This window comes from Pinus tabuliformis, chromosome 3_1 (genome assembly GCF_031772625.1).
Source record: "Pinus tabuliformis cultivar Carrire ecotype Pingquan chromosome 3_1, CPIR1, whole genome shotgun sequence".
In the NCBI taxonomy this organism is placed as follows: domain Eukaryota; kingdom Viridiplantae; phylum Streptophyta; class Pinopsida; order Pinales; family Pinaceae; genus Pinus; species Pinus tabuliformis.
This window is the reverse complement of record NC_142301.1, coordinates 937,729,148-937,740,858: the sequence shown is the minus strand read 5'-3', so window position 1 is coordinate 937,740,858 and position 11,711 is coordinate 937,729,148. Positions and strand designations below refer to the sequence as shown.

Below are 11,711 nucleotides of genomic sequence, written 5' to 3'. Positions count from 1 at the left end.
ACAGGGATGTTAGATTCGATGAGGAGAAGGCCATGTGAGTTTCCCTTGAGAGGGAGCTTGAGCTACATGCAGATGAGGAGCTTTTAGCTCCTAAGGTTGAAGAGCCTCAGATTGATGTGGAGTAGCCACATGCAGAGGATCTGGGAGTGGAGACATCCACTTAGGCAGAGTCTTCTAGAGAGGGAAGAAAGTGCACCAGAGAGGCTGACATGTTGTTGGATGATGCACAGGATAATGTGGGAGCACCCACTTCTCAGCGTAGGCAAAGAAGGTCACCTGAGAGGCACACTAGATACATGGCTCTTAAGGGTGAATGTCTTGTGACAAAACCATATTCCTTTAAGGAAGCAGTACAACAATCGTTTGGGTTGATGCCATGGTCGAGGAGTATGACTCCATAGTTCGTAACAATGTTTGGGATGTGGTCCTAAGACTAGAGGACAAGTCATTAGTGAGCTCTCATTGAAATTACAAGGTAAAGAAAGCTATAAATGGTAGTGTGGAGAAGCATAAGGCTATATTTGTGATCGTGGCTTTCACAGGTAGAGGGGATTGACTATGATGAGACCTTTGCTCCTGTTGCAAGGTATCAATTAGATCTATATTGGCACTATCATCATAGATGGTTGGAAGATACATCAGATGGATGTAAAGACAACCTTCCTTAATGGCATGATTGAGGAAGAGGTGTACATAGAGCATCCTGAAGGTTTTGAGACCATTGACCATGAGTCACATGTGTGCCGGCTCAAGAGAGCATTGTATGGGCTGAAGCAAGCACTATGTGCTTGGTACATCATGATAGATAGTTACTTCAATTGGTTGGGCTTCACGAAGAGTGAAGTGGATGTGAACCTGTACCACATAATGGTGGAAGGTAACCTGTTGATCATTGTACTTTATGTTGATGATCTCATACTAATAGTTGATGATCAACTGATCAAATATTGCAAGGAGTACCTTGCAAAAGAGTTTGAGATGAAGGACATGGGGCTCATGCATTACTTTCTTGGGGTATGGCAAGGAGATGGGGAGTTGTTTTTGTCTCAGGGAAAGTATCCCAACACGATACTTAGGAGATTCCGCATGGAGAGCAACAAACCCATGGAGACTCCTCTAGCAGGTGACTGGAGGAAGGAGGATGCTACTTCAAGGGAAGTAGTGGAATCTATTGTTTATAGGCAGCTTGTGGGTTCACTCATGTACTTGGTGAACACACGACCAGATATGTGCTATGCAGTTAACCAGCTTAGTCAAGCCATGGTTAGGCTGACCAAGTTGTATTAGAAGGCAACAAAGCATGTGTTGAGATACCTTAGGGGCACTTCTTAGTATGGATTATGGTACAAACGGGCATAGGGAGTGAAGCTTCAAGGCTTCACTGATCCAGATTGGGAAGGGAGTCCATCCGATCGGAAGAGAACATTAGGAAGGATCTTCAATATTGTGTCAGTGGCAGTTTCTTGGTACAACAGGAAACAAAGATCAATTGCACTCAGTTCGACAGAGGCAGAGTACATGGTTGCGAGTCACACAGCATGTGAGTCCATCTGAATGAGGAAGATCCTGGTTGGTTTGTTTGGTCAGTAGATGGATCCAACTGTGATTTACTGTGATAATCAGAGTTGTATCAAATTCTCTGAAAATTTAGTTTTTCATGATCGGTCCAAGCATATTGATATCAAATATTATCATCTTAGAGATTGTGTATTGAGGCAGATTATGTTGTTAGAGTACATTCCCACAGATGAGCAAGATGTTGACATTTTGACAAAGGCATTTCCAAGACGTAAATTCAAGTTTCACAGAGACAGAATTGGGGTAGCTGATAAGTTGACAGGGAGTGTTGAGAAATGGCAACAAGTAATTCCAGTTTAATTTGTCCTTGAATTAAATTGAGAATTAAAATTGAATTCTATTCTCATAAAAGTTTGTAAATAGTTAATTAGATTTAATTAACTTAATTAGTTTAGGAATTTTGAGTTGGAAGTCTTTCTGAAGTCATGTATATGTTCTCCCTAAGTTTTAGGGGTCTAAGATGAGTTTAAATTGAGTTGTAAATTAGATAACTTAGTTTATTGAGTTATGTTCAGTTAAATTAGTTCCAAACTGTTTGCGGAACTAATAGATAATTAACAGTTAGTTGGTGCACTAGTGCATCCACATGTGTTACTCTAGTTAACTGAAGATTCCCTCATCAGAAACTCATGCATGTCAATTTTGAGAAAGACCCAATTGAGACTAGAGTGTAGGGATAGTGTAATATCAATTGTGTGATTTATTGAGTTGTAAATATCATGCATGCAATCAGAGAAGAACATATGTTTGGATTGCACAGTTTTGGAATCATGAATTCCCTTTAAATATGGGTTATTCATCCTAGGAATTATGCAAGAGATTAGGGGCTTCGAGAGCTGTTGGCTAAGGATTTGGCTTGAGCTAGCTTGTGAGTTGAGAGAGTTGAGCATACTTGTGCGGAATTGTTCTAGTGAGAATAAAATTTGTATCTTCACTCATATTTCTTATATATGCAATACGGATATCGGGGTTTTGAGCAGTGGTTTTCCCCAGATACATCTTGTGTTATGTGCCATTGATTTATCTTCTTCTTGTTATTATAGTTTTCATCGGTCTATTGGCTTTCGTTGGTTGAAAGTAGAAGTTTCTTGTCCTGTGCTTTAGTACATTGCATGAGCTTGTGAATCTCTAGGATTTTCTACATATATTTTTTGTAAAAAAATTTAGATCTCTAATAATTTTATATAGTCTCTATAAAATTTTGGTGAATTTTAATGTTAAATAATTTTATCCTATAAAATTTGGGAAAATCATAAAAAAAGGAAAATAAAATTAGATAAATTTTTTTTTTTGCCAAAAGCATGGAAAATTAACCAATCTACAAAATTTATCTCCTCAAATTTTCCCTAAATAGGCTATTTGTGAATCAATATTGGGTCTAAGGTCTAAACAGGGTTGGGGTAGGAAAATAAGGGCCTTGTGTTATAAATGAAGCTTCTTGGGCTTAATTGCCTTAAAAAACACCTATCACTCATAAAACATTCCCTCTTTGGGGGATCTTTTGACTATGAGTGATTTACCAATGGACATTATAATGCTTTTAGTAAGATCAATGGGTCTTTAGATCTTGAAAATGGTCATAGATGGATTTAGGTCCTTATACCATGGTAAGAAAGGAAAACAATGGTCATACACTTGAAAATGAATCTTTAGGCCTCGAGCACTATGAACAAAGTATCCATCCATAACACATGCCCTATATTGGTTCTTTCACCTCCAAGTGGTATCTTAGGAACCATTACGTTGTTTTATTCAAAGGGTATGGGTTAGGGGCCTTACACCTCATCTAAATGATGTGGAATTTCTTGGGGACACCCATTGAACACTTTTCCTCATTTCAAGGATAATATGTAGGGTAAACCAAATTCTTCAAGGCTTAGGGCCAAGTAAATACATCAACAATATTTGACTCACAAATAGTAAACATGTCAGAAAGTGGGATTTGAACCTAATCTCCATTTTTAGCCCATGTTTTTAAATATGATTCATAAATTCATCACTAATGAAACTGCATAAACTTATACATCTCTCTCCCCCCCTCTCTCCATAGACAGGAAAAACTTGTTTTCTATTTTTTTTTTATTCATACATATATCATAATTCTAAACTAAATAGTTTTTTGTTTTTTGTTTTTGTTTATGGTGTAACTTTATTTTATTGCACCATTTGGAAACAATTTATATGTTGCAGAAGTACATACATAAATCTGAACTTTGAAAAAGAGAAATTGTTTGAGTATTTTAAGATTCTCAAACCCAGTCTTAATGCTTGACCTCTAATTTTGGGGTTTTACTCATATATATATATATATAAATATATAATTAAAAAATGCAAAAAATAGTGCAATACAAGAGGAAAATTTTTGTACAATCCAATAAACTTAAGATCGGTTTTTATTAATAAGTTTATTAGAGGTACATGTTTAGATATACACAGAACTACATACATGGAGTATGATATCAACATGTCATCTGTGATAATTGAACCTAAGAGGAAAATACTAATGATTCCTCCCAAATACCCAAAATAAACTTAATTGATGAATACCATTATATATAAAAAAATTTACATTAATATAATAAAATGTTTTATTTTTTAAATATATATTATATTTAAATTCTTATAAATATTTAACTATACCATTTTATTTATTTAATTTAATTTTTAATATATAGTTTTTTATTTTTATTAATATAATAAAATGTTTTATATTTTATATTTTTTCTATTATTATTTTTCTCTATATTATTTATAAAAAAAATTAAAAACAATATTTATAATTAATTGATTTATATTTTATTATATAAATAATTAGTTAATTCCTAATTTATGATTAATATTGATATCTTTTAATAATATTATATTGTGGAATGAAATAAAAAGATAATTATTATATTTTACAATATAATTTTTTTTTTTTTATTTTTTTTTTAACTTTGAGAGATAATTTCATTTTTTTATTCTAAATAAATAAAAATATAATTAAATAGTAATTTTCTTAAATAATTTAATTTAAAATAAATTTTTGAATATATTCTTTCAAATAATAATTTTTTAAAATAATTTAATTTAAACTAAAATTTTTAATTTTTTTTCCACTAAAATTAAAATAGAATCTTCACATCCTAAAACCTTATATATATTTTTGAAATCCATAAATCCCATGCTAAAACGAAACACTATTCTCTAACCTTATCTTTAAAATTCCATACTAAAATGAAACACTTTTCTTTTCTTTAACCATATATATATATTACATTAATCAACCTGCAAATATTATATCACATTAACCAACCTCCAATTATATTTCGGTAATAATGTGCATGGATGCCTTCGTAAAATGTGAAGGTTAACTTTGTCCCCCATATTGATATTTTTAAATTGTCTCGATCAGTGTTGGTTTTCATGTTTTCATACTTTAAAAACACTGATTCAGTGGACTGTTTATTTTTCCTCGAAAAGATTCAGTGTGATTTTTAAATTCAGTCTTATCTCATTTAATTATTTTTATTAAAATTAAATATTATTATATTTATAATAATAATTTAGTTTTAAAAGTTATTTCAATTAGTAGAGTTTTTGTTATTAAAGTAGGAAGTCACATGTTAATTTTTCTTGACATTTATGGGTTAAACTTTGCTAGTTAACTAATGAAAAGTGATATTTTCTAAAAAATCAATCAATAATAATAATTTAATTAAAAACAAAGTCTTTTGGTAGAAATCACATGAGAGCAATGTAGAGACATTGCTCTCTATTTAAGCCTTTGCCATGTTGTGCCTCCTCATCTGGTCTTGATGATGAACCACACTTGTTGGTTCGAAAGGCTTTGGCCAAAAATTCTCTCATGTGATTTCTACCGAAAGACTTTGTTTAATTCATTATGAATCACAGAAGCCTGAATGTAGAAAATAATTTAATTATAAAATTATAATTAAATTATATATATAATTTTTTTCACATTAATTTAATTATTAAAATTGGAAAAAATTATACATATTTCCTCTTTAAATATATTTTGACAAAGAAAATTTTATAACAATTAAATATCTTGATTTAAACTAAAATATTAATAACTTTCGCATTTATTTTGACAAAAATAAGTTTTATAACAATTGAATAGTTAAATTTCTTCATTTAAACTCATTTTTTCATAGGTGGGAAAACCTATCATAACTAACCATTTTTGGCACCATTAATCGAGGAAAACCACACAACGTGGAATAAGTCCGTAAAGGGGCAAAACCACACGATCCGTAATAAGTCCATAAAGGGGCAAAGCCACACCAATAAGTCTGTAAGGGGGCAGGCTTTCACTCCTGCCACATGCCTTTGGATTTTGGGTTCCTTAAATCTAAAAAAAACAAGCTCTTAATCAAACTAAAACAGTTTTAAAAGATACTCCAAAGCCGTCTTCATTTAAACTCTTATATACCATTATATATATTTCTTATTTACTCATAAAATACTTAATTAAAAATTTATAAACTTTATTATTACTTATTCTTTCATATAAATATTTGTATCATTTTTACCTATACAAATAGAAAAAAACATATTTACTTTTATAAATGAGAAAACTCGATGCACGGAAATCTTTCCAACCAATGGAACAAGATACAAGCCATGCCATTGTTCCATTTTCATACTTCAAATTTGGCCAAAGGCCTCCTTCCCAATCTTAAAAACCACAAAGCCTCCGACTGAAGCTTCTAATAGCATGGATGCGCTCTTGCTTTCTTCGCTCTTTTGTACATTAAAAAATTCAGTAATTGTACATTCAAATAAAGCTTTTAAGCGGCCTAATATGATAGATCAACTTATTATTATTAATGTATAAAAGTTTGAAGTGGTATACTATTTTAATTTCTTTTTAAATATTTAGAGGAATTGACGATGAATTATTATTGTATTTTTATGACACAGTTAGATTTTAATATTTATTATTATAATTTTTATGTATATATATCTTTATCATTATAATTTTAGGTATATATATGCTTTTTCCTTATACATGGGTGAATTAGGGGATTTGAATAATGAATTTCCTTACCCAAATACTGCGTTTACAAAGATTATCACAAATTAAACAGTCCCAAATTTTTATGATAAATAAATTATTATTTTAAATATAATTTAAATATTAGTTTAAAATAAAATATATTATAATAAATTTATTAATTTAAAATATATTATATATTTAACCAACAAAATTATTTTTCCTAAAAATATCATTATAATTTTAGGTATATATATGCTTTTCCCTTATACATAGGTGAATTAGGGAATTTGAATAATGAATTTCCTTACCCAAATACTTCATTTCCACAGATTATCACAAATTAAACGGTCCCAAAATTTTATGATAAATAAATTATTATTTTAAATTACTCAGATTATTACAAATTAAACGGTCTCAAAATTTTATGATAAATAAATTATTATTTTAAATATAATTTAAATATTAGTTTAAAATAAAATTTATTATAATAAATGTATTATTAATTAAAAAATTTAAATTTTATTTTAAATATGCATGTATCCTTAATGAGAATGAAGGTTATTTTGATATGACAGGAGAAGTGGTTACATGCTACAATAAACCATCTTTTTGTAAAAGATAGATCAAATATATATATATATATATATAAAACTATAAATAAATGATTTTTTATATAATTTGAGATAAATCACTCAAAAGTTATAAGTTAGAATATCTCATTCTTTTTAAAGTTAAGTTTCCTAATCAACATCAGCCATTTATAATATAAAAATTACATATGAAAACTACTATTTAATAATGTATTTATTCATTATTAATATAAAACATTAATGAGTAATTTATCATAGTAAAGACTCCCTTATAACACACTCATTTACCATTAATCTAAAAATGTGAATTGGTAACCTATAACAAGTATCCAAGCATGCACCCATTCACCATCAATCAAACACTATATAAATAAATAAACAATATTCTTATTATTATATTAATTATATTAAAAAAATACAATTTTCACTATAATAAATAAAACAAATGAATCAGAAAATAATTTAATAAAAAAAATTATAAACCATCGGCCATAAATTAACGACAAAATAAAATTGATAAAATTTCTCCACTTTATTACTCATCCCTTATCATTAATCTTTATTGTAGTAAAAATTATTTCTAAAATCTAAACTTCTTGAATATATATTCAATAAATATATTATGCATGAAATAAATAAGAAAGAATATTTCGAAAATCTAAACTTCTTAAAGAAATATGGTTAACCTAAAATAATCTTTATCCAGGAAAAGTTAAGATGCAGATATGAAACTTTCTCTTTCTATTTTTCCAATTTGGGAGATCAAAACTTTTCAAACTTCTTCTTTAACCCAAAATCTTTATAAATTTAAATAGTCATTCATACTTCCTCAAACAACCTTACTCCTTTTATATATCTAGACTAACCATCGCTAATTTTGGCAAACAATTATAACTTTGAAAAAAATTCAAAAAGCTTTGACACAATACATGTGATGTATTCATATGTAAATATTTGTATAGTTGACCTAATATAATGATTCTTCAGGGACCTAGCCACCCCATTTTAAAAACAATACTAAACCACAATTGAATATAATTTTACTTCACAATATTTTAATCTTGCTTCGCAATATTTTCCCAAAATAAAAATTGCATTGAATATAATTTTGCAACACAATATTTTACCAAAATAAAAATTGCATTCATACTAATTTAAAGTCACAAATTTTTTCCCCAAAGAACAATTTCATCAACATAGTACTTTGATGGGTTGTTTGTCTAAGTTCATTTATCACATTTTATAAAGCTAATAATAATAATTCTAGACTGACAGAATATCAAAAAATGTAGCCAAAAAAATGTATCCAAAACTTGTGTATAAAAAAGGAGCTTTTATTAGAGAAAGAAACCGTAACAGTGGCTTAGTTTAGAAGCTCCTGATCCCAGTCACAACAGAAAACCGAGGGCCGATAACATAAAGCTGAATGTATACAAAATTCCTGCAAAAAACCGTGGCGATAACATAGAGCTGAATGTATACAAAATTCCTGCAAAAAACCGTCCGCAACTCTGTGAATCTCCAAAAATGGCGGACCTCCATGGTCTTGATTCTCCCTGCAAAATATTCACCAAAAGCAAGAATAGTTAGAGGCCAAACGGGGTTTCAAAAAGGGCGAACTGGAAAAAAAAAAAAAAAAATTAAGGGCTTGAATACATACAGTGAGGGCTAGGCATTGCCGGCGCTCGGAGGCGGCGGCGTCTGGTGGTTAGCCGAAGGCGGCGCGGGCGCAGAAGGTGGCAGTGGCGGACCAGTGGAGGGAGGAGTACATGGTGGCTGCGGCGGCGGGGGGTCCAAATCTGCCATATCGCCAGACAGGAACTGAGGCGGCGGACCCTGAGAAGGCCTGCGGCAGTGGCGCTGCGGACGTCCAGACATTATTTCTTCTTCTCCGTTCGTTCCTTCTTTCTTTTCTTAGCGGGACAGAGGAATGAGTTACAACTTTCATTCATGTTCCACTGTTTGAATACACACACATATTTATACACACTGGCGATACCCATCTGATCCAGTGGCATGCGGTGGGATTCGAACCCCTCCCGTCCCGAGTCCCACTGCCCCTTTTTTTTCTCTGTTGCGTGTCGAAAGCTCAGCAATAATTAGTACTGGCAGTTATTATTGCACGTCGCCCCACCCGGTCCGGTCCGGTCGGGTCTGATTTCTTATCGCCGCCAGCTTTAGGGTTGCACCAATGGCGCCCGGCCAGCGGTGAGGCAAACAGGAGCAGAGAATTGGATGAGGTTTCCACATTTGGTGGGGGCTGCCGGGCTGCCCTGCTGGCCCTCGGGAAGTGAAAGGCATCACGTGAATCCGATTGATCTTTCCGTGACATACGGACGTTTCTCGAAAATGACAAATCGATAGTTATGTGCCCGCCACTCATTCCTCGCCACGCACCCCCCATTCTCTGTGTAAAATGACATTTTTACAGAGATTCTTCGGCCTTTTCGCATCTCATGTAACAGGGTCGCCATGTTACAGTGTTATTAGAAAATTTTGGTGATCACGTGCTTCACGTGGGGTTTGCTTGTATCTTACGTCGAGTGCTGTGAACGAGCTAGGGCTGTCTTCCAATTCCCCATATACCTGGTTGGTGTCGCTCTTACGTTCCAAAATTCTTGCGGTCTCCTATTCAGAAGAATCCCACTGCACAAATCGCGAGAGATCGGAATATATCTACGAACGTGCTATGTTCCTTTCCAAGATTCATCGCTGCTCACTTGAATTTTATTTAGGGTTTAAAAGCATATTTAGATATGAATGGAATCCAGTTGAATTTTATTTAGGGTTTAAAAGCATATTTAGATATGCTTTCATTTATGAGAATTCACTTATTCTCCACCTGGCATGAATGGAATCGAGGAGATAGTCAAGGTCAGCAGGGAGGGTTGATAATGCATTATGGGAAATTAATTAGGGTTGGGAATGAATTATTTAAATTTATGAGAAACTAGTTGTTAGTGATTGGGAGACATACATGAGTCATGTCAAAGTGATGAGAAATTAGTTATTACTTAATGAGTTTTAGAAATTAAGTAGTGTTGGGAATGAATTATTTAAATGTATGAAAAACTAGTTGTTAGTGGATGGGAGACATACTTGAGTCATGTCAAAGTGATGAGAAATTAGTTATTATTGAATGAGTTTTATTGAAAATGTGTTAAAGTGAATATTAAATTAAAAGCTTTTTGAAAGGGCATTTTATTATATTTTTCAGTCTTTGTTATTTTTAGGGATTTGTTGGAATTACAAGTTTGAGTTGTTAACTCTTCACACTAAGGATGCTCTAGGAAAAAAACGTTAAAATGAGTCGTGTCAAAGTGAACATTTAGTGTTGATAATGAAAGTTAATTATTATTGAAAATAAGAACGTTAATTAGTCATTGGAGAAAGAAGCTTATTGAAAATGAGAATAAGTTCATAGGAGACGTGTCAAGGGGAATATTGAGTTATTGGTGAAAGAGGCTTATCGAAAAAGAGTTGGAGTTGTCTTTAGTGTGGAAAAATTTGAGGTGAAATATTGATTTGTGTTATTTAAACTTTTTAAATGGATTGAACATCCTGAAAAACCCCTAGGGCACTTCGATTATGTAGGGGTTACCCATCAAACTTGTGATTTCAATAAATTATTAGATTTTAGAAAAATTAAATAGTAAAAACTCTGAAAAACTCTTAAATTTTTCACTAAAAACAACTCTTTATAAAAAAATAAATAAACATAAACATAAATAAATGAAATATTAAGAATAAATATTAAGTGAAATATTTACCTTGACTAAAAATAATAAATTAGCTATTAATGAAATATTAATAATAAAAATTAGTTATTAATAGAATATTAATAATAAATGTTAAAGTGAATTATTTACTTTTACTAAAAATTAGTTATTAGTGAACCATGTAGTCTAACGAGGCGGAGGAGTTGTCCGGAAAGTTATAGAAATTCTAGTTATATTTAGAGAAAATCTAGCAAGGATTTTTGTGAATCCAAGTTATAGTTATTAAACTTCAAATTTTAAGTGTTCTAGACGGCGTCACCATAAAAACACAATTCAAACACTTTTTTTACAAGATTTTTTGAAATTTTTTTCCCTGGATTCCAACCACTTTTGGCCGGGCAATTCTTCTGCCTAGTTAACAAGGGTTATCGAAAATAAGTTCAAAGTAAGCATGGAGTGTTAATAATGAACGTTAACTAGTCATTGGTGAAAGAGGCCTGTGGACTTATTCAAAATGAGTTAAATAAATGGAATAAGTTCATAGGAGATTTGACAAAGGGAGTGTTGAAGGTTGATAATAAATGTGAAATGAATTATTTAAATTTATTAGAAATTAGTTATTAATGAATGAGGTTTATAGAAAATGAGTTAAAATGAAAGAAATAAATTCTGAGTCGTGTCAAGTGAGTTAACGTTAGCGTAAATTAATGGAATAAGTTTATAGGAGATGTGTCAAAGATGTTATTTAAATTATTTAAATTGATGAGAAATTAATTATTAATGAATGAGGCTTATAGAAAATGTGAGCATAAATGAATGGAA

At 31.3% G+C, this 11,711-nt stretch overlaps 1 long non-coding RNA gene across 1 annotated transcript; it reads right to left on the bottom strand.

Annotated features, from left to right (window-relative positions):
• Window positions 1–8,483: 8,483 nt before the first annotated feature.
• LOC149190858 (uncharacterized) lies at window positions 8,484–9,234 on the bottom strand. The gene is made up of 2 exons (XR_016256528.1): window positions 8,831–9,234; window positions 8,484–8,726 (listed from the first exon to the last, which is right to left on the bottom strand). It is a non-coding gene; the product is annotated as an uncharacterized LOC149190858 (long non-coding RNA).
• Window positions 9,235–11,711: the final 2,477 nt, after the last annotated feature.